This window comes from Neofelis nebulosa, chromosome 4 (assembly GCF_028018385.1).
Source record: "Neofelis nebulosa isolate mNeoNeb1 chromosome 4, mNeoNeb1.pri, whole genome shotgun sequence".
NCBI classification, from domain to species: domain Eukaryota; kingdom Metazoa; phylum Chordata; class Mammalia; order Carnivora; family Felidae; genus Neofelis; species Neofelis nebulosa.
In genome coordinates, this window is record NC_080785.1 from 105,400,267 (window position 1) to 105,414,966 (window position 14,700).

The window sequence follows — 14,700 nt, forward strand, 5'->3', positions numbered from 1 at the left end:
TAAGCCCGCCCCCGCTCAGTCTATGGTACTTGGTCACAGGAGTCTGAATGGACTAAGACACTAACCTCGGGATCCTGTTTTAAAAGGGCTTCACTGATCAAGTCAGTCCCACTCACACTTAAGGGCAGGTGGTTATACAGGTGTGCACACTAGTGAGGCAGGAATCATGGGGACCGTTCTGGAAGTTCTCCCATGCCCAACCCAGAGAGTGGCATAATTAATTATCTACAAAACACTTGGTTTCTGGACCCAAAAACTTTTCTTTGTCTGTGCTTGCAAGTTGTGGACAGGCGCTGACTTGATGGGGCAATTATCAAGGAGGTATTCCTTACTTCACTTTCCCCAAAGACCCAACAGCAAGACAGAGCCACCTTGTCTCTGGGTACAATGGCAGCAAGACTGCAATGCGTGAAAACATCAGGTGACTTAGGTCTGAGATCTGCGCTAAACTTACCCATCCTCCAGACTCTACAGATGCTTCTTTTTCGTGGGACTTTTTAAGTCTGTATTTTTATTCCATGTAGTTAACATACAGTGTAATATTAGTTTCAGGTGTACAATACAGTGATTCAGTGCTTCCATACATCCCCCCAGTGCTCGTCACTGCAAGTGCCTCCTTAATCCCCATCACTTATCCCCCCACCCCCCACCCAGCTCCCCTCCGGTGACCATCAGCCCGTTCTCTGTAGATAAGAGTCTGCCTCTCGGTTTGCCTCTCTCTGTCGCACCATTTTTTTTCCATGTGCTCATTCGTGTAGTTTTGAAAATTCTACATATGCGTGAATTCATGTGGTATTTGTCTTTCTCTGACCTCTGTCATTTAGAATTATACTCTCTAGCTCCATCCATGTTGCAAATGGCAAGATTTGATTCTTTTTATGGCTGAATAATATCCCATTGTGTGTGTGTGTCTGTGCGTGTATATACATATATATACATACATACATATATATACACATATATGGATACACGAATGGATAAAGAAGAAGTAATGTATATGTATGTATATATATGTAGATGTATGTGTATATATATATATATATATATATATATATATATATGTATATATACATATGTAAACTACACATTACTTCTTCTTTATCCATTCATGTATCCACAGACACTTGGGCTATTTCCATGGTTTGTCTATTGTAAATAATGCTGCCATAAACATCAGGGTGCATAATCCTTTGAATTAGTATTTTTGTATTCTTGGGGTAGATACCCAGTAGTGGGATTGCTGTTTTGTAGGGTAGTTCTATTCTTAACTTTCTGAGGATCCCCCATACCGCGTCCGGAGTGGCTGCACCAGTCTGTGTTCCCAACAGTGCAAGAGGGTTCCCCTTTCTCTACATCCTTGCCAACATCTGTTGTTTCCCGAGATGTTAACTTTAGCCATTCAGACAGCTGTGAGGTGATATCTCATTGTAGATTTGATTTACATATCCCTGATGATGAGTGATGTTGAGCATCTTTTCATGTGTCTGTTGGACATCTGGGTGTCTTCTTTAGAGAAATGTCTGTTTATGTCTTGTGCCCATTTTTAATTAGATTATTTGTTTTTTGGGTGTTGAGTCGTATAAGTTCTTTATAGATTTGGATACTAACTCTTTATCAGACATGTCATTTGCAAATATCTTCTTGTATTCTGTAGGTTGCCTTTTAGTTTTGTTGATTGTTTATTTCACTGTGCAAAAGCCTTTTATTTCAATGAAGTCCCAACAGTTTATTTTTGGTTTTCTTTCCCTTGCCACAGGAGACTTATCTAGAAAGAAGTTGCTGTGGCTGATGTCAGAGAAATGACTGCCCGTGCTCTTTTATAGGATTTTTATGGTTTCAGGCCTCACATTTAGGTCTTTAATCCCTTTTGAGTTTGCTTTTGTGTATGGTATGAAAAGTGGCCCAGCTTCTTTCTTTTAATTTTTTAAAAGTGTTTATTTTTGAGAGGGAGAGAGAGAGAAAGAGAGAGAGAGAGAGAGTAGAGAACGGGCAGAGAAAGAGGAGACGCAGATTCTGGGCTGTCAGCACAGAGCCGGACACGGGGCTCAAACCTACGAACTGCAACATCATGACCTGAGCCAAAGTCAGATGCTTAACCAACTGAGCCACCCAGGCGCCCCTGATTCAGTTTCTTTCTTTTGCATGTTACTGTCCAGTTTTCCCAATACCATTTGTTGAAGAGACTTTTTCCCATTGTATATTCTTTCCTGCTTTGTCAAAGATTAACTGACCATATAGTTGTATAGTTCTGTATAGTTGTAGAGTTCTGCTGAAAAATCCCCTGCTAGCCTGTTGATGTTACTGTCTTCTTTTGTTTGCTCCTTTGAAATTTTTTTCTTTGTCACTATATTTTGCTAATTCAATTAAAATATGTTCTGCTATGGATCTGCTTTTGTTGACTTTGATGGGAGTTCTCTGTGCCCTCTGGATCAGGATATCTGTTTCCTTCCCCAGCATAGGGAAGTTTTCAGCTTATTTCTTCAAATAAATTTTCTGCCCCCTTTTCTCTTTCTTCTTCTTCTGGGATTTCTATAATAGGAATGTTATTCTGTTTGATGGAGTTATTGAATTCCCTAAATCTATTCTCATTTTGCATAATTCTCTCTCTCTCTCTCTCTCTCTCTCTCTCTCGGCTCAATTACTTTCCATTATTATGTCTTCTAAGTCATTAATTAATTCCTCTGCTTCTTCCAGCCCTCTGTTCATTCCATCAAGCACATTTCTCATCTTGTTTATTGAACTCTTTATCTCTGCTACGTTTTTCCTTATCTCTGTGTTAAGGGTCTCACTCACATCTTCCACTGGTTTCTCAAGTCCAGTGAGTATCCTTATGATAAATTGTATCTGTTTTAATTAGATCTCTGGCTATGACCTTGTCATTTTCTTTTGAGGGAAATAAATTTCTCTGTCTTCTCCTGGGCTCCTGGGTGGCTCAGTCACCTGAGTATCTATCTGACTTTGACTCAGGTTGTGATCTTGTGGTGTGTGGGTTTGAGCCCCTCATGGGGCTCTCTGCTCTCAGCACAGAGCCTGCTTCAGATCCTCTGTCTCCCTCTCTCTCTCTCTGCCCCTACTCCACTCACACACACTCCCTTTCTCTCTCAAAAATAAAATAAACATTAAAGAAATTCTCCATCTTCTCATTCTGTCTGAGTCTCTGTGTTAGGAAAGTCAGCAGCTCCTGTTCTTGAGGATCTTGGCCTTATGAAGAAGGGGTCCCCTCGTAACCTGCTGTGGAGTGTCTCCTATTCCCCGGGGACTCGTCCTCTGGGGAGTTTCTCCAATTTGTTTTGCATATGCTCTGCTGTCCTGTGCTGGCCGAGTCATCTGCCGAGACTCTCCTTGCCTGCTATGGGCAGTGTTTGGTTCCTGGCCTGCATGTGGCACATTTTAACTACGTGTGCCCTGATCTCTTTGTGAAATGAGACCTGATGCCACCGCCGCTGGAACAGAGGCTCTGCAAAACTCCTGGGTCGGGAGACACCGCTCAGGCCTGTCTTCTGGCACAGGGCACCCCCCTCGCTGGGTCTAAGGCAAGTGTGACTGGGTGGGGTGGTTTAAGCAAAGTGTGGGGGGCAGCCTTGCTGTAAGCAAGTGAGATAGCCAGTGTGGATGCTGACTGGTTCCCACATGTTTAGCTGAGAGGTTGGGGAGAGAACTGGTATACAGCCAGTTTTTTTAGTCCCAGAGGGGTCACTCTGTGAATGCTGTGTCTCTGGGATGCACTCTGAGGCGAACGAGTAACCTCCCCGCTGTGTGCACCAGGTGCTCGTGAGATGGCTGTTTCCACACAGTATGTCCATGGGTTGTTTCCCTGCCTTTTCCCCAAGAGCAGCACAATGGCCTCTAGCTCTATGCCAGCCAAGCCCGATGACCTTGAAACCTCCAGGCTGTAATCCCCGCTGGTTGAAGAACTCACAAAATGTGGCCCTGCTCACCTTCCTAGCCAATTGGTATGGGGATTCTTTTTCCCGTGAGCTCCCGTGTGCTAGTTTGTCTCTCGCCCTTCTCCAGGGACCACAGCTCCCTTCCCACCACAGTGGCCATGATCCATTTTTGCTCCCAAACCATTTCTCTGAACTTCCTACCTTCTTCAGTGTGGCCTCTTCTCTGCCTTTATTTATTTATTTATTTAGTTAGTTAGTTAGTTAGTTATTTTTAGTTATTTATTTTGGGAGAGAGAGAGAGAGAGAGAGAGTGAGCTGGGGATGGGCAGAGAGAAAGGGAGAAAGAAAGAGAGAGAGAGAATCCCAGGCAGGTTCTGCACTGTCAGCACAGAGCCCCACATGAAGCTCGATCTCTTGAACCTTGAGATTATAACCTAGGCTGAAACCAAGAGTCGGAAGCTTAACCAGCTGATCCACCCAGGCATCTCTCTTCTCCGCCTTTAGTTGTGGAGTTTGTTCTGTCAGTTTTCAGGTCGGCTTCTGGGGGAATTTAAGGTGATTTGAAAGTTACCTAGTTGTATTCATGGGACGAGGTGAGCATCCTCCTACTTGGCCTCCATCTTCCAAATATCTCCCCTCCAGATGCTTCCACCAACAGAAAACCTTCAGCACTTTTGAGCTGTTTCCTAACCTCTACTCAAGTTATTATCTTTTTTCTTTATGCACAACTACCCATTCCCTCACCACCTGAAACCCAGTCGTTCTTTTTTCTTTACCCCAAAAAGGAGAATCCTGTGATCACTTGACTTCTGTCAGGGAACCACCCATGCCCTGTAGAAATCTTCTAGATAGGAATTCTTTTGGATAACCCTCGTTTGTATATGTTGATAGTAAATGCTTAAAAAAGAAAGCTAAAGCATGCCAAGGAGGCCGTGCTATCCCAGACATAAGTTCACCCTTGAGATAAATGCTTTTCATAAAAAGTAAATCAGTATAGACATTTAAATTAGTTGCCTTTGCCCAGACCTTCCTACTGACAAAAGATAGAACAGCAAATTTCATACCGATAGGGAGTTTGTAAATACGATCTTGTGTTGTTCTCTGAATTCGAATTTCTTTGGAAACAAAGATTTCCTTATCACTACTGGAAACTGTATGAAATGAACTGTAAATTACAAGGTTTTGAGAGCTTTGCTATTAACTAAGGACATATCCATAATAAAGGCAGAATTTAGCAAGAGTGCTTCCTGGCGTTACCCGCAGTAGCAGAAAAAATTAGGGCACGACATTGAACCAACGTTGATAGGAAGATTGTAAGAAGTATTGCTGATGTATTTTCCAGTGCTTGTGCCACCTGCCAATGACAGGGCCCTGACAAGAGTATAAACAAAGGGCCACGCAAGAATCAAAGCCTCAAGAGTTTGATCACTCTCTATTCTTTGAGTGGGTGGTTCGTACTGCTGGAAAACAATTGTGGTCATAATTACAAACATTTACCTGTTTGATTGTATTTTTCCAACCTAGTAATTCCCAAATCTCCTCTCCGGTAACGAGGGCACATGTTTTATTGGTGCTGTATCAAGCTGGCCTGAAGAGGTTTCCTTTTACTTTCCAAATTTCTGCTTTCCTTTAGGCTCCACCAACCTGTGGAAAATAGAAGAAGTAGGAACTTCAGTCCCCAAATAATCAAAGCTCAAAGTCTCTCAAACTTCCAAGGCCCCAAATCCTAGTTTCTATCTCATGGTAAACTTGGGAGTCACGCGCTAGCCATTGCAGCTTTATTTCCAACAGGGGCAGCCTAAGTTTCCAGAATACCCACCAAAATAGCTTCCCCATGAACTGAAGCCTGGTTACTGTAAGATACTCCATCTTACAGTATTTTAAGATACTTAAGGTACTTAAGATACTGCATCTCCCTCCCTCTCCAACACTAGAGGTGGTTCTCAATGATGCTCTGGGTCTTTTGATTGGAGAATGGTATTTAGAAACCAACATCTGGACTAGATGTGCTCATAGCCACTGAGGTGTCACTGGCCCTTCTTGGTGGATGGAAGAAGGAGATACATGCAAATCTGCTAATATGTGGCTACACAAGCCATGTATATTTATTTCTAACTCTCTCATAATTTTTATATAATTTTGAAGCACAGGCTGGCTCTTTTTGTTTCACTTTTGTTTCCTACAGGTGGAGGTTTAATCATTCTGGTATGTATCAATTTGTGAAGACTCTATTTTCTCTCCTTTGAACTGAACTTTTTTCCTCTTTTGTAAGAAATCAGTGGTGTAGATTTATTTCTGGGCCCTATCTTCTGTTCCACTGAGTTGTGTGGCTGTAAGTCTATACTTTGGCCAATATTACATTTTTTTATTTGCTGTACCCTAATAATAAGTTCGGAAATCAGGTAGTGTGAGTTCTCTAACTTTGTTATTTTCCAAAGTTGTTTAGCTATTCCAGTCCCTTTGCCTTTCCATATATACTTTAGAATAAGCTTACTACTGTCTTTGAAAACCTGCTTGGATTTTCATTCAAATTGCATTGAACCCATAAAACAAATTGGGGGCAGGAATTGACATCTTAAAAATATTGGGTATCCATAAATATTATATACCTGTCCATTTATTTGTCTTCTCGGATTTATCATTGTTCTGAAATTTTCAGTATACAGAACCTGCACATAGTTTGTGAAATTTATAGCTAAATGTGTTTTGGTGCTATAGTAATTATATTGTTTCTTCACTACCAAATTCCAGGTATTCACTGATGGCATATAGAAGTATAATTGATTTTTAAGCTTGTTTTGTATTCTACAACCTTTACTAGATGTCCAGTGAAATATCCTCTTACTGTCCAACTCACATCCATGGTGGGAGGTCTCCCAGGCTGCACTGAGCAGGCGGGTCATTCTTGTGCAATGACACATGCTCCTGGTGTCCTTCAGCTAGACAGTCATGTGTGAAGCACTTGACGTGAATGTGTTTTTATTTTAAAAGATTGTTTCAGGGGCGCCTGCGTGGTTCAGTTGGTTGCGTGTCCAACTTCTGCGCAGGTCGTGATCTCTTGGTTCAGCATAGAGCCTGCTTCGGGTCCTCCGTTGCCCCCCCCCCCCCAGCCATCCCCCCCACTCACATTTTCTTGGTCGCAAAAAAAAAATATTTTCTAAAAATTAAAAAAAATAATTTCTGTTTCAAAAACTTCGTATCAGAATTAATAGTATTTCAATACTCTGAGTTTATGTCTAAGTGGAAGAATAACAGAAATATTAATAACACTTGATGATGTTTGTACAGTCTCTTGGGTACTGCGGAGAAAGTGAGCCAGCCAATGACAGTGTGGTTCCTCCATTCTTTTTGCAAGACTGCAATTTCCTTTATTTTCCGCAAAATTAAAAGAGAATTTATTATGCTGACCCCTCATAGTTGAAAATAAATTTGAGTTTTTAACAACGTGATAATTTTCAAGAAGAGTTCTGCATTGTTCCTATTTAAAACTCTCCTGTGTCCCTACTTATGTGTGTGAACAAGTTTTCAAACGGTATGAATTCATTGAGTTGAAATACCTTCATTTATGTCACTGAAGAATAGATTTCCAATGTCCAATGCAATTTTCTTTTATTTGCTTAACTAGATTTTATCAACTTTTGCATACATTTATATTATTTTGATCGATTGTGAGCCCATAGTGATAAAAAATATAACTCAGTCCAGAGGGTTTGTTAAATTATTTAAAACCTGGTCTTTAAAAATGGAAAATTTTAATTATAAACATTTTCTCATACAAAAGGAATATTACATGAAGTAATAAAAACGTTCAAGTCTCAAATATATTACATTAAATCTGATTTTATGGCGGAAATGAAATTAGAAAGTTACTTTAAGAAGGAAAGCAAAGTAATTAAAATTATTGCCTGGAAAAAATAGCTTGTTCAAATCAATTTTAAATGGGTGATGATAAGTGTCCATTGTCTTAGACTATGATAGTTCCATTTGTTATATTTAAAAGACACACGTGATGATTTTATTTTTATTATTGGCATTTGTGATACGCCAAACACAACATTCTTTGCAAGCCTTTAAATGGATGATGATTTTCCAATAAGAAATGTTAGATAAAACAAACAAGCAAACAAAGAACAAGCCTAGGAGTATTTAGTTATAAAAAATATTTTGGGATACAGAAAGCAAAATTTATTTATTTTTACATTTATTTATTTATTTGAGAGCGAGAGACAGAGTAGGGAAAGGACAGAGAGAGGGAGAGAGAGAATCCCAAGCAGGTTTTGCACCCGTGGCACGGAGCCTGACAGGGGGCTCGAACTCATGGACTGAGAGATTGTGACCTGGGCTGAAACCAAGAGTCAGATTTTTAACCAACGGAGCCACCCAGGCGGCCTGGAAAGCCAAATTTATTGACTATGATACTAGATGGCCTTTTGCAAGTTAGATTAACTGTCCTTGCCCTAAGTATTTCTTCCACAGTGTGTTACATTGGGATAGCTTGACTCTCAATATTTCTTACGTTCAGCATGTCTGCTTGTCATTGGTTTTGCCTGCACTAATTGTCTAATCTGTGTGTGCATCAGAACCTCCTGGGAACTAAAAAAAAAATATATTAAGATTTCTAAATCCACATCAAACCTAATTAAAGAGATGTTCAGGGAGAAGAATAACCAGAGAGAGCACGAGTGTCAGGAAAAAAAAAATTTTTTTCTTGTTATGAAATTTATTGTCAAATTGGTTCCCATACAACACCCAGTGCTCACCCCAACAGGTGCCCTCCTCAATACCCATCACCCACCCGCCCCGCCCTCCCACCCCCCATAAAGGAAAAAAGTTTTTTAATAGCTCCCGTGGTGAGGATAGGACGTCTAGTGCTGGGGAACCAGTCTACACAGTCAGTATTGGTAATGGTTTTTCGACTCAAATCATCACTGTGATTGGCCAGTTTCTACAAAAACAGCCTGTGCGTTTGCATAATTTATATATGCAGATTTGGAAACACAGACTCAATGGTCATGTGCTACACCTGTTTTCTCTTCAAACAATAAATCTGGATTTGATTTGATTGAATCAAATAGCTTAATCTATAACCACGGGCAAATAGAAATAAGAGACCTCAGAAATAAAACACATGAATTCTTGTGTATCCTACATGGAAAGATTCGGACCAGAGTGAAGTCAATTTCAATGCCAGGAGCTGGAATCGGTTTATGCCGCAAAATCTTTTTATCCCTGGGTATAAATCCTTTGTCTCGACTCAATTGTTCAATTGTTCACCTGCGGAGACAGATGGAGAGATGTAACCTAACAGGAAGCCAAAAGACACACTTGTGTTTCCTACTGATAGGGGCTGATTTCCTTTACCTCATTTCTGAGCAAATCTCTTCTTAAGGGGTGCATTACGTCTGTTCATTCCTCCTTTCTTCTCTCTCTCTGAAAAGGCGTCGATGCTGTTTTACTTCTTGGTAAAAGAAAAGTGATCATTTGTGTAATGTGGTAGCCTGGATCATTCCTGGTAAACCCATTCACCAGTATGTAGTGGCCCCACTGAATGCTGGTTCCCAGAATCAGTAAGGTCCATTCTCCCTGCAACAACCAAGGAGATAACAGAATACAGAAGAATAAGAGGTACCCTTATGTCCAACAGTCTTCAGACCTTGGATGAAAGATTTTACTTTTTTTTTTTTAGAAAAGTTTATTAATTTATTTTGAGAGAGAGAGAGAGAGACAGAGAGAGTAGGGGAGGGGCAGAGAGAGAGAGAGAGAGAGAGAGAGGATCCCAAGCAGGCTCCGCACTGTCAGCACAGAGCCCACAGGGCTCAATCTCATGAACGCTGAGATCATGACCTGAGCCTAAATCAAGAGTTGGATGCTTAACTGACTGAGCCACGCAGGCACCCAGACATTTTACTTTTTAGGAGACAAAGAGATGTAAAATTTGATCAGGCATAATCTGAGTGGTGGTGGCACCCTCTGGGGGTGTCTGACTTGAATCTGGAGCTGAGTGTCCCTCCTATGTCACGGATGCAGCGATAGAGTTAAGATTCAGTGTCCCATCAGAGTTACATAAAGTCATCTAATTTTTTGGTATTGAGTAAACTCAGTTAATTGGATTGGAGCTGTTTTCTTACTCCTCTTAAACGATGGACACATTTATAACCAGGAACAGAATAGTTTAAAGGGGTCAAAACCAGTTAAGATCTTTCCAATTCAGAAAGAATTGGTTCATAGTTGGCATTTTATGTATTCATGCTGTTGTGATGTTTAAAAGAATTTGGGCTATAATTATAGACCTTATAGCTATACTTTTTTAATTTTTTTAATGATTATTTTTGGGAGAGAGAGAGAGAGGGAGACACAGACTCTGAAGCAGGCTCCAAGCTGTGAGCTGTCAGCACAGAGCCCGACGTGGGGCTCGAACTCATGAACCGCGAGATCATGACCTGAGCTGAAGTCGGACGCTTAACCGACTGAGCCACCCAGGCGCCCCTAGCTATACTTTTACTTGTGAGTTTTAAGTTAAATAATTATTAAATTGTGTACATTATGGGATTAAAGGACACTTTAAGCATAAAGTATATTTAAATAAATAAAAGTATAAAGCGACAAACGTACTACATTAAGAAAGTTGAAGCTCTCGAGAACAAATTGTCCTTGGCTACCACATTAAAATACTTAAGATGGAAGTTAAATATATCATCCTGTAGATAAATGGCTTTGAAAGGTCACTATTTAGCAAACTTTGTAAATGAGACCAAATATTATTCAAATGCTCATTTAAAGTGATTGCTGGGGCGCCTGGGTGGCGCAGTCGGTTAAGCGTCTGACTTCAGCCAGGTCACGATCTCGCACTCCGTGAGTTCGAGCCCCGCGTCAGGCTCTGGGCTGATGGCTCGGAGCCTGGAGCCTGTTTCCGATTCTGTGTCTCCCTCTCTCTCTGCCCCTCCCCCGTTCATGCTCTGTCTCTCTCTGTCCCAAAAATAAATTAAAAACGTTGAAAAAAAAATTTAAAAAAAAAATAAAAATAAAAAAAATAAAGTGATTGCTAACATGTGCAAGGCTTATAAATAGAATATTTTGTAAGTTGAATTAAAAGATTAATAAATATCTAGTTTTTTTATAGCTTTAATAGCTGAAATGCTAATTGTTTCAATTGTAAGTAAAGCTCTGATTAGATTTATACGTATAAAAATAATCCTCAAGGGCATGAAGTTCACTCAACATACGTAAAGGACTCAGGACCTGAATCAAGACGTTTCCCCTCCCCAAATTTGGGAACAAGGTCAGAAATCTTCACCACTTAGACCATAAAAGTGGTCTAATTAATTACATAAAAAGAATATTTTGGAAAGGTACTTGTGTTACTAATGATTTGGAGAATCAGAATAGGGAATGTGGAGTAAACTGTACGTGTCAGGGGCTATGTTCACAGTAGGCATCTATTTGTGTCCTGAAAACCTCACGGCATTCCTCTGAGCATAGATATTATTGTTAGTCCCATGTTACTGATGGACTACAGAAGGCCAGTCGAGGTCTGATAGGGTGAATTCATTTCCCCAGACCTACAGCTGGAAAATAGAGCCAGCTTGTACACCCTGTTCCTGAGCATCAAACTGTTCTCATCATGAAGACACAACACATCACATCATTCAATCAAGGGATCCAGGAGTGCCGATGCCTAGGGGCACTTGGACCCCAATGTTTCTAGCAGCGCTTTCAACAATAGCCAAATTATAGAAAGAGCCTAAATGTCCATCAACTGACGAATGGATAAAGAAGATGTGGTTTATATATACAATGGAATACTACTTGGCAATGAGAAAGAATGAAATCTGGCCTTTTGTAGCAACGTGGATGGAACTGGAGGGTGTCGTGCTAAGTGAAATAAGTCAGTCAGAGAAGGACAGATACCATATGTTTTCACTCTTATGTGGATCCTGAGAAACTTAACAGAAGACCATAGGGGAGGGGAAGGGGAAAATAAAAGTTAGAGAGGGAGGGAGGCAAACCATAAGAGACTTAAAAACTGAGAATAAACTGAGGGTTGATGGGGGGTGGGAGGGAGGGGAGGGTGGGTGATGGGAATTGAGGAGGGTACCTGTTGGGATGAGCACTGGGTGTTGTATGGAACCCAATTTGAAAATAAATTTCATATTTAAAAAAAAAAGGACCTAGATCTTTCTCTCATAGATATTATGAGGACCATATCTCTCATAGATATTAAGAGGAAAGTAAGTCTTTCTCTACTTAGACATGGGACCTGAGCATCCCTTTGGGGAACCCCAGTGAACACTCACTACTCAATGACAGTATGTTTACCTGCGTGCTGATGGGGCGCGATGTGCTCATAGGTGGTCTTTGTACGTAGTTGTTCTGGGTTCTTGGTTTAAAACCTCACACTGCCCCCAGTAGAGATGGCTGGAGGGGACTTCCCAGATGAAGTCCTGGGACATTAAGGCCAGCAGTGGGAGCATCTCTTCAATTGGCCACAGGAGTGTGGTCCGAGGACAAATGTCTGCAGGCATCTTGGAGAGGCTTTGAGGTGAGAGCTTGAGAATCAGCACAAGAGGGCAGGGGAGCCCGACTCTCTCTAGACGAGTCCTGGAAAATAGCCTGGAGCCCACAGGTCTGGGATCCAGGAAACATGAGGTGATAGAGGAGGGCAGGAGGAAGAGTGAGGATCAGGAACCAGGACTGCTGCTTGCTTTTAGAAAGTTTAGAAAACAGACTTTCTTGAGGATCAGATCACTCAAAGAATGGGAAAGTGAGCTAACCCCTCTCCCAATCCCTGCCAACCTCCTCTTCAGTCCAACTATGGAGATTTCCCAGAATTGTCATGAAGAGGCGTAGTGTCTTCTCATACAGAAGATTTCCCACATAGTTCTCTGGACTGTAATTTTCCCTGTGAAACAGAACCAAGAACGAGCTTCACTAAGATCAGGGAGTGGGTGTCTCTTAGGGAGACACACAGACGTCTCTTTTCTAGTCCTTGTGCACAGAGGATGAAGAATTAAGCGAATCCGAGGCTGATAAAAGGCAAACATTCATGGAAAGATGCATTTGAAATCCAATGTCAGGAAATTGTAGCAGATTTGGACCTTCCAGGTACAGGGAAACTGACGCATGATTGGTGTAGACCTTGCCCTTCAGGAAGTTATAACAAACTCCTCAAAGGTATTGGGAATCCTGCATAATCCGCATCCCCTAAATTACCAACATGACACGGTCCACTACACTACTGCTCTTCACAAGAATGGAGCAAAGGACAGGACCCCGTGTCACATGGCTCACACACCTGTGCTGCAAGAGAAACAGGGGATTCTGGTAGGTAATCAAGAGGTGTTGACATGGGGCATTCGATCCATATTTGGTGTGTGTGTGTGTGTGTGTGTGTGTGTGTGTGTGTGTTTGAGGGGGAGTCATGCCCAAATGTGTCATCCAAGGCAGAGGGCTTGAAGTGGGAGTCTGAGACATGAATAAGGACAGGTGTTAACAATTTCTGTAAAAAGGAAACAAGAATCTGTAGGGCAAAATGAAAATTCGCATGACTGCTACTAGCATTGGCAAGGTGCTTCCAGAAAGATGAGGACAGGAAGATCCTGTGTGGTCCTGGGGACATATTGTGTGCATAGTCAGACCAACCAGGAGACTCAGGAGAGGAGCTACCTGGAGGCTGTTGGAGGAACTTTGTGGAATCTTTTGGCTTCCTTTGTTGTGTGGGTATAAGGAGACCCGAGGGGTCTGGAGAGGAAGGGAAATGCTGATCCATGCTTCTGAGGAAGAGAATGGGGAGTCTGGCTTTCCTCTGGCTTGTTTTTACTGCCCTTGGAACTGCCCTTTCCTCAAAACCTTCCCAGATGTGGTTGTATTAATGGCTTGTTTCCCTAAGCACGGCGCCAGAAAGTTCTCTCTCTAGCTACAGGCAAGGTCCTGGGCCATGGGCCAATTGGACTTCTGAGGAGAACATGAGCGGGTCTTTTGTAGAAGCTCCCAGATGTCAGGAAACTTGACTTCCTTCATCCTGCCCTATTTGACAGAGCACCTGCCACGGGGCAGTTAGTGATCAATGAACATGTGAGCCTTTGGGGGTGGAGTTTTGATTGGCTAACCATCTCGCTCTAAAGAGGAAGAAACAATTATGGTTCCCAGTTTACTCCTATTTTACTCTTTTCTCTACATTTACCTAAACTCTACTAACACGTCCTTAAATCACAAAGCTCATCACTGGGGGCACTTGGGCACAGAGCCTGCGGTTATAAATAAATACAACGTTGGTGTGTGTTTTCCCTATTTCCATGGCACCATTGTGTTAGTACCAGTCCCTTTGGAAGATTCTTGGGAGATGTCCTGAGATGGAGAGATCTCAAGAAGATAGTGTGAGACTCTCACTTTTTGTGCAATGCGCTGCAGAAATGACGAGTTACTTGATACTAAATACAGCAAATGGATAATGATGGTGGGTATCCATGTGGCCGAGTGAGTGCCAGAGATGCCTGGCCCTCCAGGATAATCCCATTTTTCCAGGGGTGCTGATGGACACAGACTGACATCTCCTCACGGGCAGGGAAATCCTACGGGGAAATGACAGTGTGGTCCCCTATCCAGTAACATGCAGTACTGAGGCCAAATCGTGCATTGGGTCCTGCACCCATTTACGCATCAAAAAAATGATACCCTGGAAGATTTCTATGATTTTGCCAACGGAAATGACAATGTTTCAAAGATTGACATTGTCTCATGCAAAACATATCCCTGTCAGAGCTAGTGAGCTATAATTATGACGCTTTTTTTTTTCTCTTGCATTACATATTTATCA